The 17,964-nt window shown below is 35.1% G+C and overlaps 1 protein-coding gene across 5 annotated transcripts in view; it reads right to left on the bottom strand.

Moving 5' to 3' along the window:
* Nucleotides 1–17,964, bottom strand: part of Chrm3 (cholinergic receptor muscarinic 3) — a 485,994-nt gene that overhangs the window by 274,312 nt on the left and 193,718 nt on the right. The gene's annotated exons all lie outside the window — the stretch shown is intronic.

Genomic DNA, 17,964 nt, shown 5'->3' with positions numbered 1-17,964 from the left:
ACAGAAATGAGAAGGGCATTCTGGAGTTGAAAGTCACTGAGTCTGGGGTTTTGCTGTCAAAGAGTGGCCTGATAACTGCATCTAAGGAGACACCACAAACCCAGGATCATGTCCTGTGGTTCAGTCTGGGTGATGGGGAGCAAAGGTCAGAAGTGTTCCAGGCAGGTGCACTAACTGTCAGGATGGCAGCAGGGTCAGTGGTTCCTACAAAATGAAGACTCTACCAGTGGCTGGGAACATGAAAAAGTTTGCTACATTGAGATGAGTGGCCTGGTAATTGTGAAAAGGATCTTTAAGTCCCCTTGCTTAATTGTGAAAAGGATCTTTAAGTCCTCTTTCTAAGGAGAGATATCAGGGTGGGACTGTGCATACTAAGGTAGAGTGAGGAGGGCAAACCAAGATTTGAGAAAGATGAACCACTCTAAATTCTACCTGTCTCCCCAAGGCCCACACTGTTGGTCCTTGAAATACAACATCCTCTAAAGCCCTTCCCTGGTGAGGGGACGCACTCATTTACTGGGGAGGGTTGGGTAGAGTCGTGTTTGCAGGCTGAGAGTTCTCGATTCCTACAGGTCCACAAGGCTGAGCCTGCAGGAATGGCAGCTAAGATTCCTGGGCAGTCCCATTATACTGAGAGGTCTAGAAATCCAAGGGAGTGTCAACACACATCTAAGTGAAAAGATAATTATTGCTCTCTTTTTCAATTTTGGCAGGGAGCAGGAAATGGAGAAGAAAATGTTAAGCCTGCCCATGGACACAGATGTGTGTCCAATTTCAGGGAACAAATTTTGCATTCTGGAGATAAAAGCTGGAGGTTAATAGGTCTCTAAGAAATACGTCTGGATCTACAGAATGGTGTGAAGAAGATTAGACAAACTTTGAAAATTTACATTTCATTCTATATATATAGAAAGGAGGTGAAAAAGAACTTCACCAATAATATTTATGCTGGTTGACTGGCTCTTTCTGAAAGTACATATGGATTTTGTGTTCTACATTTTTCTAAATCAGGAAAAACTAGTATTTCTACTAATGCCAGTTAAATCATAGAAGTGTGATATTTTTAAGCATCTGAAATTTAACCAGTTCTTTCAGCACCAAGTTCTTTTAAAAGTGAAAGAAATTTTAAAAAGACATAGTTTAAAATATCACTTCTTGAAAAGATATGCATAGATCTCATGTATGTTAAATACAAAGACATTTTAACAATTTAAGGAGATAACACATGACCTTATAAAATCAAACTCTGTAGACTATGCCTGCTGTCTGGTGAAGGCAATTAAATGTTACTTTAATTTAATTTACAGCTTTTACTAAGAGATGCAATGAAAACCGAGAAAAGAGAAACTTGGTATAAAATAAATATACACGACTAGGATCCTGTAGTGTCCTATCTTTATTTTGCACTCAATTTGATATTCAGTTTTAACATGTACAGATACCTACTGGAGATGAGTTTTACCTATAGTTTTGGCTTCCATTTTTCTTTAAAACTATAAAGACATAGAAAGTTGAAGTTCAGAAGTACATAGTCACCCACCCCAAGTCCTACCAATTCTGAATTCTGTCCTTTGTGAATTTAAGTGGATTTAAAAGAAATAAGTGGATTTAAATGAAATCTGAACTTTCAGTAGAATATGTATAATCACAAAATAGGAACTATATATGGCCCCTGTTTATTTATATTTTTCAATATACGGATAAAAACATCAAAATCTTGAAACCCTAGCTCCTTCATAATATAATTAACTTCAAGATAATTCATATTAGTGGATACAATACAGGGCCTGAGTAACTGAGTGAAAAATTCATTTATTATATCAGATTCATCATATTTTTAATCTTTTGGAGGTAAGGTGGTCACAAGGTAGTTAAAATGTGTCATGCTACAAATGCAGTGGAAAGAAAAAAAAGCCATGGGCATATACAATTTCATTTTTCTAAAGCTATTATTTTCTACTTTTTAATCCCCACTGGATATAGAGCTATTTTTAAGTTGAAAAATGCATTTGTACATAAGCCGAGAAGAGTACCTTACTTATAATTCTAAGGAAGCTCTGGAAACAGAATAGCAAGGCTACTAAAGTGGGATAGGAGACTGTTCATCCTGGTTCTGCCATGAACTTTTCATTCTTGGCTCTTAAACTTTGAAAGGTTTAATTCCAAGCAACTCAACTTAAACACAGAATTTTTTAAATGACCACTAAGGTAAAATAATGCAAAATAAAATACTATTTTTACTTCTTTAGTAACAAAGGTAATACAGGTTCATTTAATGAACCAAATAATATCTAGTTACATAAAGGGAAAATATTAGTGATGCTTTTCTTCCCCACTCTCACTCCCAAATTCAGTTCTCTTGAATGTTAACTGATGTCTGTCTTTCCCTCTTTTCTCTTATCATCCAAATACCCCCATTTCCTTTGCTGTGACCATTCACTCACATGGCCATACATCTGTCCCCACTGGACAATATGGCTTGTGTTTCTCATCAGTCTGTCTGGGTCCCACTCCAGCTTTGTAAGGAATAGTAACCTACCTCATGTGGATGTGCCGTCATTTATTCAGTTCTTTTATAATTTATAAGATTAAGGTTGTTTCCTTTTTTACTATTGCAAGACATATAGTAATGATAACTCTTGTATAGATGTACACTTAATTTTTGACAATATATTCCTAAAACTACTATTTGTGGGTCATAGAATATGCATATTTTAAAATTTAGTAGATACCAGTGAATTACTTGCAAGATTTTGTTTTCTCTTTCCTCACCATACCTGAGTATTATTTCTATAGATCTATCTCTATATCTATACACGTAACTATCTGTGTATTTGGGTTTTGAGACGAAAAGCTATATTCTCAAAGGTATCTCTTCTCTGTCTGAGGGCCTCAGAAATAATCTTTTACTGATGGCAGGCTGGCAACAATCTTTGCCTAGGTTCTGATGAACCTAGCCTGATAAAGATAATCCTTAGAAAATATATTTGGAAAAAATCAACAGTAACTACTATTCAGAGAAAGAATTTTAAAAGGCTTTCTATCCTAGTGAGTAAAAATTATGAAATTCTCCATTTAGTAAGTTGCTATTACATTCTGATCTAAAAGTTGATGTTATTATTTCTCCCATGAAACAATAATTTTAAAAAATGTCCAAATCCCCAAATGGTTTCCTGTAATCTTTAAAAGTGGAAAAAAAAATCTTAACAAAGGAAAAGATCCAGTCTCCAACCTCCCTAATTTTATAAACAATGCCATATCTTTAAAATGCTGCTCTTTAGCTAGAGATGGATCAGCTCAGGTGCTCAGAAAAGTTAATCACCCTTTTCTTCAGGTGACCTTTCAGTAGTCCCATCGCAGGTGGCTTTTAATTATAGTCCTTAAATCTAAGCCTGTCTCTTTCAGTCTCTTTCTCTTTCTCCCTTTCCCCCTCACTCCCTCTCTCTTTCTTGCTCATTAAGCCATAATATGAATGTGAAAGCTACAAGTGAGTTTTTCTTATTTTTAGACACACCAGGGTTATAGAACCTGACCAAGTAACAGTGTTTACAAGAGGTCAAATACCTAATTTTAAAGGGAAAAAGGTGTTTTGAGTTTAGATTCTTATAAAGGATATTCTTTTGGGTGTTCCCAGCAGGAACTAGAGAAACTGCTTAAAGGTCCACGTATATAAAACTGGCAGTCCAAGATCTTTCTTTTACAACTGAAGAACCATTCCTAACAACTAGGCTATGGAATTGATCAGAAGAGGGAAAATTAGTAACAGTCTTGGCTCACTTTAAAACTGTGTAGGCAGATTTATTCCTAAAAAAGCCAAGAAAGGTATATTCTGCTCTGTATCTAGGACCTGCTTGTTTACAGAACACGTTTCCTTTATATTCTTCACTCTACTACTAACAGGAAGTCTCCATGAATGGTCTTCAAGATTTAGTGTCTGGGTTTTCTCATCTGCTGCCTGAAGTTAAAAGCCAATAATTTACCTCTCAGGAGTGATAAAAAAGAGAAAGGAAATACCACGTGTAAATGTTAACATGGCTATCTTTTAAGTGATGGTAATGTGCATTACTTTTTCCGCTAACATTCTTGTTCTCCAAGCTTTTAAAAAATATGAATATATTATATTCTGATGAAAATGTGACTCAAAACCTGTCTCCCTGATAACTGCTGAGCTCCCCTTCACACCCAAAGCTCTGTCGGGTCATCAAGATTCCTGTTTAAACTCTAACTTTGGGCCCCAGTTTCCTCTGCAGCTTTTTGTAGTACAAGTTATTCTCACTGACTTATTGTTGTTTCCGTCTCTTTCCCAGGATGGTGGGTAAAGATCATGTATCCCAAATATGCCCTGACATGCGTGTCTCTGCCCAGATGGACAAACAGCTAAGACCAGAGGAAATAACAAAGTTGTGCCTGGTGAATTTTTAACTGTAGGCATTTCTTTGAGTGCACTGAAACTAAATCCAGTTCCTTTAAAACATAATTGATAAAAAGAAAAAAACTGAACTTCAGTCAGGGAAGATTTATAAATGCTCTGAAAGATACCAGAAAACAGGTTACTCAGGGATAATGTCATGAAACAATAATAATGTGAGGATGTAAAAGGGACTGTCACAAGCTATACACTCCAGACACAGAAGGAGCCTCCAGTGTGACTACAGTGTTCATCTTGTCTCCTACAGATTGTCACCACTTTGTGTGTGTGTGTGTGGGGGGAGAGAATTATAGAATTCTATATGGTTTACACTGTGTTACATATAATTGTGCTTACTAAAAAATTGCAGATACTTTAAAGCCATATTTTAGGTTCAAAATCTTTCCAGTATTGGATCATTCATATAAAAATTAACTCTTGCTGGTATTGTAGAGAGCCATGGAGACTGTCTGGATTCTAAATGATAAGTCACCAAGATGAGCAGGTAGGCAAAATTGAAAAATCACAAGATACCTCACAGGTGCTCCTAACATTTCTAACATTCTACTACATGTCCCATGAGTTTCAGAATACGCAGAAAGAAATTTGGTGTTCAAGTAAATCTGAGAAGTCCTGAGTTAAATACTGTGCATCTTTATCATTACAAGAAGGTTACTGTACTTAGAAATATTAAAACTGAGATGTGCATTGTGACTTTCCTAAAGGCAGATTCTGACACCTGTTTTCCTGTTTTTCCCAGTTTTGTTTGTCCAGATGAGTTTTCTTAGGGGAACTAAGTAAATGCTACATTGTACAAAATGCTTAGGTTGTATTTCTCTCTACCCCACTATAGAAAAAAAACCCCTAGTTTTCAGATTCTAGCCTAGCTGGAAATGAATTTATTTTTGAGTCTGGGTAAGTATTTTCCCCAAGTTCATAGACTTTTTAATGCCATGAAAATTAATTTACCTTACTAAAAAGGGACTATTGCATGCTGTAGTGCACAAAAAAACTAATCAATTTGGGATTTTTAAAAAATTGATAGCATTATTTAAAAATATATATTTTCAAATACAATTTTTTGAAACACAACCTTGACATTCTGAGATACACTCTTGAAAATCTTAATGAGCTCCTGAAACTGTATTTAGCTAAAATCACAACCTCTTAAATATTTGGAAAGGTCACTTTTGAAGTGATGAATTATAATTTTGGCAATTCCTATTGTACAGCTGTTCTCAGGAAATATAATGCTGCTCCTGGTGTAAACAACATATTTAATCTGATTCTCTGGAGTTTTCCTTGTTAAATATGGTTCAGAAAATGCTCAAATATCTTGAGTTAGTATAGTTTTTTCCTGCTGGCTTAAGCAATACACTTGTTTTGTAAATGGTTAACACATACTGCTGAATAATAGCCTGCTGGGAGCCAAGGACACCCTGCTTCTATGGAGCAAATGCACAGAGCAAGGAATGCCTTAGGAGAACCTTTCAACAAAAAAGAAAAAAAAAAATCACTTTTTTTTTTTTTTTTTGGAACTGGGGATCAAACTCAGGACCTTGCACCTGTGAGGCAGGAGGCAGAACCAACGAGCTAAATCCCTGGCCCCTAAATCACATTTTTAAACGAAGGTTCATGGTAAAGTATTCTTTACTACGTTCAGTGAACATAAACAGAAAAACCTAGATCTAAAATTGTGTGGTGCACATGTCCGGTCTTATAAGCACAAATATGTACACAAAATAACCCCTAAAATACACATAGACAATTTAGTTTTAGTCAAATCAATTTTCTGATTGGACAGGTCAAAAACAGTCAATTTCCAGCAATTTCTGATAGTTCAACTTGCAGAGATCAAAATGTCAATAGTACTTGTAATTTGGGGGTTGATAATGATATTTATTTAGGGTGTTTATTTTCTAAACTGTTCCACTTATTTTCCAAATTTTTCATGATGAGTACTCACTGGTTTCAAAAAACATTTAAAAAGAAGAAGATAAGATATACAGGCAAAATCATGTAAACGATTAGATTGTTTATTGGAGAAGAAGCAAAGAAATGGAAGGCTCTGGGCTGTGCTTTAGGGATCACTTTCAAAAGCTGTATACACAGTGCAACATCTCACTACACAACTGGTGTGTACAAAAAGATCCTAGCTGACCAGAGTTTGGGGAAGAAGCACTTGGTGCTTTCAATGTTAAAGCACTGCCCTCATTTTTGGCCCAAGTCGTGGAGCAAAATGACAATATTGATTATATTTGGGATTAAGCAATATGGTAACAGAGATGGATTCTTGTCTTTTATCCTTCATCTTTTCCACTTAATGTGTTTTGACTCACTTTAGTTAGAGAGTATCCACATTAAAGGTTTTGAAAAAAACTGTGGAAGTTGTATACTGTCTGTGTTTCTGGTTAATCAATACATTTTAAAGGCTCCCGGCTGGTATTTCTATAACAGAAGCACTCTGGAGAGTCCCATACTCCCAGTGGTAGATCAGCAAAGGGAATGTCACTTCTACTTGGAGGGAGTTTCAGAGCTGAGCCAGGGGAGTTCTTTCCTGATTTACAGCTGACATTATGAAGATGACATTGTTTTCTGTTAGCAAGACCCATTTATATCTTAGATTTCAATGAACCTTGGTTTCTGTAGAACAGAGAGCATATCTCATTTTTTTTGAAAATATGCAATACAATAGTATACATGGAGATTGTACAAAATATCTGGCACATGAAAGTGTTCAGTAACTGGAAGTCACCATTATTACTGAATGAGGATGTGCCCAAAGTGCAAGAGCAGTGACAGCATTTTTCAAAATGCACTTTTTCTTTATCTTTAGGGTATCAGCTCCAGCTGTAAGCTTCATGCCTGGCCCATGTGTGCTGTACAGAAACAGTACGGAGATGGCAGTGCTGAGAGCTCAGACCTAGGCACAAATGATGGACAAATCCTCAAGGGCAGAGATGGCCAGGAAGAGAGAACATCAAGCTCCCAAAGTAGTTCGGGGACATTTATTCTCACACTGGGTAGCAAGAGAGGAAATTGACACAGAACTACTTTTATTCTAGTAACAACAACATTTTTCAGAGCACTTTCCAAAATATGTGTGGGAAAAGAAGAAAATTATTAGACTAAAATAAAATTTCTTGTTAAAAACATACAAAATAAAACAACAAAAACCAGAATTGATAAAAAATATGTCAAGAAAACAATAATTGTTTAAAAAGTATTTATTTTCAGTTTTCTCCATTTCACTGGGAACTAGAAAGAAGTGAGGCCCTTTCAAGTGAAGAAGAGTATTTTTATTTGAATATAACACCTTTCCATTCCATTTTGCTTTTTAAAATTCCATTAATCCTGTATGTCTGGAGTATTCATTACTTTAACAGATGCTGTCTGGATTTTTGACAATCTGACACTAATTTGAGATTTAAAAATACTCTAAATTATTTTTCCTCTAAATTTTAATACACCTGAAATCCCTAAAATCATTTCCATGTTTGCATGATCAAAACACAAGGTTATCCTTTTTTCCCCCCTGGTACCAAGGATCAAACTGCTTTTGAGGCAGGCGCGGTGGCACTGAGCTAAATCCTGGGCCCAGGGTTGTCCTTTAACTATATATCACACCAGTTATAGGAGAAAATGGACATTTTGTTGGATAAGCTAACAGCTAGATATTTTACCAGCTAAAAGAAGGATGAATCATTGGGAATCTGAGGCACAAGGATAGAAAAGATTCCAGAACCTCAATCCAGGATTGATTTTCCTGGGTCTACTCTAAACATATTTTGTGAGTAAGCATTACAACTGTAGCAGTTATTTCCACATCTTCCAATTATGACCTGACAGCCAATATCCCATGTCACACTCATAATGTGATAAACCTTTAAAGTAGGATTTTTACTTAATGTTTCAGATTGCATACAATATTGTTCTTTTGAAACTTTGGGGTGTTCATCCTAATAATATTATTTAATAGATGTTTTAATTTGCCCATTTGTAAGAGGTCAATATAATTATACATGTTTTTACATAAGCACTTTCCTAGCTTTTGCATTTCACCAGAAGTCAGGCTCTGGTAGATTAATGTTTGATAAATCTAACCAACCAGTTTGAACCACAAGACTTTGCCTTTAGGAAACCACAGATATGAGGATATTTGAAACACTCTGTTCATTTCTTGTTTTCTTACATGGGATGTTATGATCTTCTTAACTATTGGTGTCAGTCTTCTATAATTGTGATTAAAGACTGGAGTCACTGGTGTGGTGTGAATGTGTACACATACATGTATGAGACAGAGAGAGTCAGAGAGAGGGAGAGAGAAAAAAAGGTGAGACACAATGAGAGAGAAACAGAGCAAAACCCACAGAAATGCAGAGAAAAAGACTGACAGGGAGAGAGACAAAGATAGGCAGATAAGCCTATATACCATGACAGACATTTGTTTTTCTTCTCCTGAACCATTTACCATTTGGTACTTTTGTTTTTATCCCTTGCACCTCACAGATTTTTCATCATCTGACATTCCAACATTCTTCCATTTGAGCCCTCTACCTCTTAGGCTTCATCGTGTGTGTGTGTGTGTGTGTGTGTGTGTGCGTGCGTGTGCACACATGTGTGTGGATTGACCATGAACTCTACTTTATTATGTGGTACTTGAAATTGGAAAATGTTTCAAATATGGAAGCTATGTGTGTGACAATAATTTTTATGTAACTACAATTGCTGTATTTAAATATTCACAAAAATGTAACATTGTCTTAATTCTTTAAAAATGTTTTTATTAGTATCTGTGGTACATAATGATCACATTCATCATAGGGAATTTGTATTGTACATAACACATCTCAATTCTTTTTTTTGTCCCCTTCCCTTTCCTCGAGACCATAATCTTTAGTGAAATAAATCAGACACACAAGTTTAAATATCACATTCTCTTATGTAAGAAACCCAAAGGAGAAAAATAGAGAAAAGATGCTAGGATGTAGGAAGAACTTAGATAAAAATCTCATATAACAATTCATTGCTCTGCAATTGCTTGCTGCTCCATGTCATTAGTTCTATGGAGATAATGGCTAACAAGAAAGGAAAGGCTGCGGATAAGCATGTATGGCCTCTGCTTGGATTTGTCTTTGCTTGTCTTGGCTTGAATGATCACATCCCTCTTCACTCTTTCTCCTCACTATGTCCTACAAAGAGTGCTGGGAAACTCACATGGAAAAGGGCGGGAAGCCAGTCCAAGTCACATCTGCTTAATTTGTATTATTTTAGGCAGTGTTATCCTAATCTTGATTTTACATCCAACAAAGATAAATAACATGTATGAATAGGGTTTACATATTCCATGTAGTTTTCATGCAATGGTCATAGCAGCTTTATGGTGAGTGGGGTTATTTATCAATTATTATCAGGCCTTTAATTGAGAAGGGACAAGTGAGTTTTGGAGAAGTCAAGCAGCTTCCCCAGGATGGTCCAGTTAGTAAGGAGCAGTGGCAGAGTTTGAAGCTGGCCTGTCTGAATCCATAGGTGGAGCTCATGAAAATTAAGCTCCTCACCTGGTTGCCTGGGGTTAGGGTCACCTTCCTCACAAGTAAACACATGTTGGGGTGAACATCTATAAGAACTGAGATGGTGGTCAGCAGGGTTTTGGGCGCATGTATGTAGAAAATGGGGAAAGGAAACTGCGAGAACAAAACTAGAAATTCTTGGCTTTCAGGAGTGTTGTAACCGTACCCAGTCCAATCAACACTTCCCAGTGCTCAATCCAGTGAGGTTGACAGGAGATGAGGAATAGACTGGTTTCTGTTTATCTGTGAGTTTGATTGCTTTTTTCTTATCTGTCTGGAGAGGAAGGCATGTAATTTAAAGGATGGCAAAAAAGATATTTTCTCATTTAAGGAAAAATTTTAAATCATAACAGGAACTTTGCAAACCTCTGCAAGTCTGCAAATCTTTGCTTTACAGTAGTGAAAATTCAATAAACAAAAATGTATACTACAGCTATTTATCAATCATAAAATTACCTAACAAAAATTAAGCAAAAGCTGCATAATTATGTTGTATTGTCTTGTGTCGTATGAATTAAAATAAAACCAAAATCTGGCAATATCTACCAAATATCTTCCTTATAGGAAGCTTGGAGCCATAGACATTGTGACTGCCTCATGAATAAGATCTAATAGTGAGATCAAAATAAGACATAGTGTTTTCATCCCTGAATGTGTTTCTGCAGTGAGAGAAATTGATTGTCAAGTGCATGAGCAAATGATAGAGCCCAATTAGAAAGCCACAGAACAGCCCTTGTTCCCCTTAAGATATCATATGAATGAATCCACATGAATAATTCATTTATATACATTAGAATCTTACATATTGTACTTAGAAATATTAAAATCTATTAAAATTAATCTTCACTTTCATCAACATCCATCATAAATTTCTTAATTATAATCCACTGATAATACATTTTTGGTAGGTTTATCTGAATTTGTCACATTATAGAGCTTGGTCTACAATTCTAGTAACATCATGAAGTAATTCCTTTGTTCTAAGAGAAATGACTTTGACTACTTTTCTCTCAGATACAAAAAACTGTCACTTTAAGTCTTGAATGTAGCTAGTATTTCATGGATTATCTGCTCATATAATATTATACTTTTAAAAATCAAATTGTACAAATCAGGATAACAGTATGTCAGATTTAATCAGTATATTAGATAAGAACTCAGATTATAACCTATAGATTTTTCCAGAATCTAAACTTTGTGCTCTTTTATTTCATTACAATCATCTTGGCAACTTTATTCCTTAACAGAGAAAATAAAGTTAGAATAAAAATTCATTTGTTTTATTTATACAAATGTTATGAGGGGGTTTAAGGCATGATTGGCAATGTGTTGCTAGAAAAGTAATGTATACAGTGTTCCCACCCTCCTGAAAATATTTGACCCTTTAAGAGAAGCACAGAGGATGTGGCTCTGGATGTATGGTGTGGGCAAATGTGTCTTTTCTTTCTGGGCCTCAGCTTTCTTGTTTTAAAATAGGTCACAATACACATATGCTATTATGTGAACCAAATTGTTTTATGTACTTACAGGATTTAGAACTGTGCCTGGTAAACAAAAATGCTATTTATGTGTAGCTGTTATTGTATCTACATAAAGCCACAATGTTTCATAAATATATCACAAGTTAGGAAGCACATTAGAGAAAATTTAGTAATCAGGACAGAAGACATGGGACAATAATGTACCATTAAAAAGAAATCATAATTGAATGTATACAAAACAGATGTATTAAAAATAAGAAGCACAAATAACGGTCTCATAGTTTTTGAAGCACAAACACAAATATTAAAACTGATTCACATTTTGAATCATTCTTCTGAGATCAATTTTAAAGGATATCAAAATTTAGTTTAATGAAATTTTAGGCAAAAAGTTGATTTAAACCATGACAAATTACTTGAGCTTTAGTTTATACTACTTTTCAGACATATAAATATATGTTCTTTGTCTAAATATTTATGAAGAACTGCTGTATTAAGACAAACAATACCAACAGAAAATATATTTAAAAATTTCACCTCAAACATCACTAAAGAATGTATAAATAGTAAATAAAGGTAAGAAAAAATGCTTAATATCATTAGTCATTAGAGACATGCAGATTAAAGCCAATATCACTACACATTCACTAGAATAGCTAACACTAAATATACTGACATAACAGTGTTAGCAAGGATGGGCAACACCTGGAACTCTCATCTGCTGCTGGGAATGTAAAATGTCACAACCACTTTGAAAAACTTTGGCAGTTACATAAAAAGTTAAACATAAACCTAACATATAAACCAGACAGTCTACTCTGGTATTTACATAAGAAAAATGACATTTTTCCACACAAATACATGTACATGGATGTGCCCAGCAGAGTAACACTGGAAACAAGCCAAATGTCAATCAAGGTGAATGGATAAATAAATAGTGGTATATAGGCTAATGGAATAGTGCCTTGTAGCATAAAGAAATAAATTATTGGTACACACAAAAATATGAATCGATCTCATAATAAGTGCAGTAAGTGAAAGAAGTCAGATCAAAAAGACATATTATTCCATTTATATAAAGTTCTAGAAAATTAAATCTAATCTCTACTGATAGAAAGCTCATCAATGGCTTCTTGGGTATGAGTGGTAAGCATGAGAGGTAGAAGGGAGGGATGATGTAGGGTTACAAAAACATTGCAATACATTACACAGTTGACAACGTGCTTGTTATCTGGCTTCTGTTGATTATTTCACATGTGTGAACATATATCAAAATTTCAAATCTTACACTTTAATATTTATGCATATAGTACATCAATTATACAGTAAAGCTTAAAGAGCAATAAATCGACAGTATGTTTCAATTTATATTATTTTTCAAGATCTTGCCATTTAAGTCAACAAAATAAAGGAAAAACAATGGAATTATGCAAGGAAAATATTTTTGACTGAATTGCTATAAATAGTATGCTTAATCTGTGAAGTTAAAATTTTTCTTGGAACAAACGTTACGTCTAATAGCCTTATATTGAAAACCTTTTTTCCTGCTGAAAACTGCCACATTTCCTCCCAGAATTAAATAACAGAGCTCACAACTGTTGACCTTCTGATGTTTCTGTGAATATTCTGGCTCAGGGTGTCATTGTCATTTCCCTGTAAGGCAAGATGTGCTCAAAGATAGAGAATGTCCTAAAACATGGAACTCATAAGGCTCATTGTTTTTGTCTTAGCACTCCCTTGCATGTAAAAGTTTTCATGTTGCTTATTTTAGGACGCACAGAAAAATCTAACTAGATGGAATATCTAGAAAAAAACAGACCTGCAAACAAGAATTTTGTCAGGATGGCTTTTTTCAGAAACTACTTTGTTAAACCCACAGAAGTCCATTTAGGCAATAAGTTACACAGGGAATGTTCTCAAAAGCAAAGTGCAGTTTGAACGACAAAGGTAGCATATGCGGCAAACACCCTAGGACTGAGATGATAGAACACTGAGTTTTATCCCACATCTGCTAACATGGTTATTAAGAAATCTCATTCAATGCAAAAGGAATTTGGTTCATTTATAGCTAAACCATTTAGATTTATGTATACTTTTAAATTTTACTCTAATAAAAATATTTAAAATTGACTACAAATACAATTTATTATATTTATTTTGAAGTTAATAAATAGAATAAAGGTACTTAGAACCTCATAAAGTATGAACACAGCTTTGCTTGTGAATAAATACTCTGGTACTTCTTCCTGTGAAAAGATATCTTCCTTTTAAAATATATAAACTCTTAGGAAGAAATGGGTAGTTGCCTAGTGAACACTTTCCTTAATTATAAACCCAAACAAAATAATGCATACTTAAGTCATAATCATAAGACAGAAAACAGAACATAGAATATAATAAAAATAGTTTTTAATATTAAGTGACTAGAAGCAAAAGAGCAAGTATTACACAGTGGCCTCCCACCCCCATCCTCAGGGGATACTTCCAAGACCCCCAGTGGATACCTGAAACCACAGAGAGCACTAAACTCTATATATACTCTTTTTCATATATATATGATAATATATAGCTATATATTTATAGCTATGATAAAAATATATGTAGCTATGATAAAATTTAATTTTTACCTTATATACAGTAAGAGATTAACAATAACAAATACTAAAATGAAACGATTATTACAATGCACTCTAATAAATGTTATGTGATTGTGGCTTCTCTCTCCTCTCTCTCAAAATGTCCTTTCCTGTACTTACCCTCCTTGTGATGATGCTATGGGATGATAACAATGCTACCTGATTAGACGAAGTGGGCATTGTGACACAGCATCAAAATTCAAAGGTCACTACTATGTGCAAGGGACCTGAGATACTGTGGCTGTGGGTCCCTTCACCAATGCTGCTACTAAGTGACCAAAGGTGGGTAGCATACACAGCAAGGGTATGCCCAACAAAGGAATGATTAAGGGGGATGGACCATGTTATTCGGAACAGCATGCAATTTCAAACTTATGAATTGTTCTTTTTGAAATTTTTCATTTAATATTTTCAGACTGTGGATGACCACAGGAGCTGAAATCACAGAAAGCAATCCTCGGATAAAGGAGTGTAACTGTATCTAAGTGGAGCGAGGGGAAAACCTCCTTGGTCTCCCGTTCCCCTCTTGCCACAGCCCTCTCTCCATCACACTGGAGTTTCTTATTCTTTTTCCTCTGCCTACGGACTCTGGCTCCACAGGGCATGTGGGCTCTAGTGAATGTCAGCATCTATTATGCAACTCCACAAGGACATTCTGTTCTATCAGTCACAGAATGCAGGCCAGGATCTGGGTAGCTCCATAATTTGAGGAAAGATATTTAACTTTTCTGAATTCATCTGTGAAAATTAAAAATAGTATTTTCTTCCCAGGACTCTGTGAGGGATAAATGAGTGTCTATTACAAGGCAAGTACTTCTTAAATATCATACTATTTCCGCAGTTCCCCTTAAGTGGCATTTCATTGTTTTTTTCTAAAAGAAAGGGCTGAACCAGTGGTCGGGTGTATTCTTCCAAGGACCTCCTCAAATAGCATAAACAAAACAACAACAACAATAATAATAATGGAGGACTACTGTAGTTTTAAACTATTATCAACCACTAACTTGTATTGCAAAAAATACTTCAAATTAAACTAAGGCATGTTACATTTTGGGTACTTTTCAGGTCAAGGAATAAATTGCAAAATTAATTTGGAATACACATACACATATAGTAGAAGGGTTGACTTAAATTAAGCCTTTTTTACTTTTAGATTTCCATGTTAATGGCATTCCAGAAAGATAAAAAATTTAGAAGTAAGAAGATATATCAATATTCTAGGAGAAGGAAAAGGCTGAGAAGGATTTTATTTGCCAACATTCCAAATTATCAAGGAAATGGACCCTATCATTAATTTCAGTTTTGCACATACATTTTTTGTGACCTAAGGACATAAAAGCAGAGAATACAGGCAGCCTCCAAACTAAGCAACAGCTGTTTTTCCAACAAGATGCCTATGAATTCTTTAGAGGGAATTTGACAATACTTTTTATTAAATGTTAAAAAAGGATCTGTAACATGTTTCTTCAGTTGCCATTACTCTAAGCACCTTAAATGTATTAACTCATTTCTCACAACAATCTCATTCATGCACAACTACTATCCTCTTCCTAGAGAAGAGGTTGAGCTCCAGAGTGACTAGATAATTTGCCCCAGGGAAAGACTTGAAGTGCTTGTCTGGTTTGCCCATTACAGAGGAACTTGTATTGATATGCTTTTTTACATGGAAACTCTTTTTTTATTGTTTCAGTTTGTAAAATCACACATTTTTAGCTAAATGAAACCCCAGCAACAACAGGGAAGCAAGGGCATGAAAGTGAGAATGAGAAGCCTGTGCTCTGCCTCATGCGGGGGAAGGCTCCTCTTGCAGGTGGCTCAGGTCTCTGGTGCTGCCCATTTATGTGGTGATACATGTTTTGTGGGCCTTATGAGCACTTTGGGGCAGAAGGGACAATTCAGAGGTTTACTTTGGATTTTAATGTTAATTCTCAACTCATTAGTGTTGCAAATCAAAGCCACAGCTTTTTAGGCTATTTACTTGGCCCACATATCTTATAAAGCTGCTAATTTTAACCATCACTTTAGAGTAAGAGGTCTCAAGATCCCTTCACAGTCTTAAAAATTATAGAGATCCCTCCCTCCAGTGCTTTTTCTATTGTTCTTTACTATATTAGAAAGTAAAAGTGGACATGTAAGAAAAACATTTAATTTAAATTAAAACTAAATCCATAATAAAATTAACAAAGTAAACAAATCTTTTTATATAAAAACTATTGTCTTCGAAAACCCACAAAAACAGTGAAAAAGCTGTTGTGATTTATATTTTGGTAAATCTTGTTGATACATCTCAGCCCTGTTATGATTAATAGGAGACAGCTGGATTTCCCTTGTGATTCTGTGCTCTGTCTGTTGCAATATTATATTTCATGAAACCTCCGGGGAAGCCCCCTATACAGGCAAGGAAAGTGAGGGTAATAGAGCAAACACCACCTTAGCGGTATTATGAAAATAGTGCTGGGCCTGTGAAATCCTGAAAAGACCTGGCAAATCCTCTGGATCCCAGTTGCACACCTTGGAAACTGATTCCAGCATGACCTTGAATGATGTTCATGGTTCATGGTAAGCATAATACTTTCAAAGGGTTGTAAATGCCTTAGCAGAGACACTTTCTGAGTCACTCAAGTAGTTCGTACACATCTCCTAATTTCACCTTATAAATGCCATAGGCCTTAAGTTGTCTTAAATATTTTAATAGAGCATATGGATTTCTGCTCAAAATTCTAACCTTAAATGAATGAAATGATTAATGCATTCAAATTGGAATTATCAGACTAACTGTAATAGGACAAATTCTCTTAAAATTATATCTACAAATCGGCAAATATATACAGAGCCTCCTTAAAAACAAAAATATTAATACTACCATGGTTTTTATTCTTTTAACTGTTTATATACTTAATTTTAAATATTCCCAGGGTTGATAGAAGCCTAATTTCTTGAGAACAAAATTGCCTTTTCAGCCCACTTGAGATTCTTTTTGCCCTGCTTCTTTGGCCATGGCTGTCGTGGAACTTTGGTGAGTGATCCCAGGAGAGGCACTAAACCCCATGTAGCCATTATATGAATTGTGCCATACCACAAAAAAGGGAGGAAGGATGCAATTCATAACTTTAAATGCAGTTATGAGTGTAATTTATTTTTTCATTTTACTCAAAAAAAAATCTGAAGCTCCCACTGGTTGATGCTTGATTGGATTTCACATCTATCTGGACTTAAAATATGAGAATATCTTCATGCCTAAAGACCTTTGAACTTGACGTTAATTTGTTTGTATTAACTGGATTATTCAACACACAGAGATATTTTAAATGTTAGTTGACTGAATTTTGGGTGGTCAAGTAGCCTTCCTGAAAAAATTAAACAAAACAAACCCAATATAACTTAACCCTAAATTACTACATGAGGTAATAGAATTTATCCTAATTTTATAAAAAATATCACATCAAATTTTTCTATTAAAATTATAATTAATTTGGGCACGCTGAGTGAAAATAAAGAGAACCAAAATAATGACTAACTAATAAAGATGGGGGAAACATATTCTGAAATTAAACAGCCAAGAAATAGTATAACACTTTCCAGGAAGGAAAGACAGTTTTAAAAATCACTTGGCACTGTCTTTCCCCGATTTTACCATACTTCTGAAGGGAACTATGTGCAATCTCTGGATTAAGGGGATAGTGAGACTATCTACCCAGATCTCAGGTTGGAATGGATCAGATGGCATTTATGTTGAAGCCCATTTCTCTTGGATTAGTTGCAAGACACAGAAAACGGTACCAGACTCCAGAGATCCAGAGTCTCTCTTTACTGGAAGGCAAGTGCTACCTGATAGAGCAGACCTAGCAGACAGATTCACATGACTCTGA

The sequence above is a fragment of the Heterocephalus glaber genome, unplaced genomic scaffold (genome assembly GCF_053883595.1).
Source record: "Heterocephalus glaber isolate CG9 unplaced genomic scaffold, H.glaber_assembly_v1.0 deba00001472, whole genome shotgun sequence".
NCBI lineage: Eukaryota > Metazoa > Chordata > Mammalia > Rodentia > Bathyergidae > Heterocephalus > Heterocephalus glaber.
The sequence above is the reverse complement of the archived record's forward strand: the minus strand, read 5'-3'. Positions and strand labels throughout refer to the sequence as shown.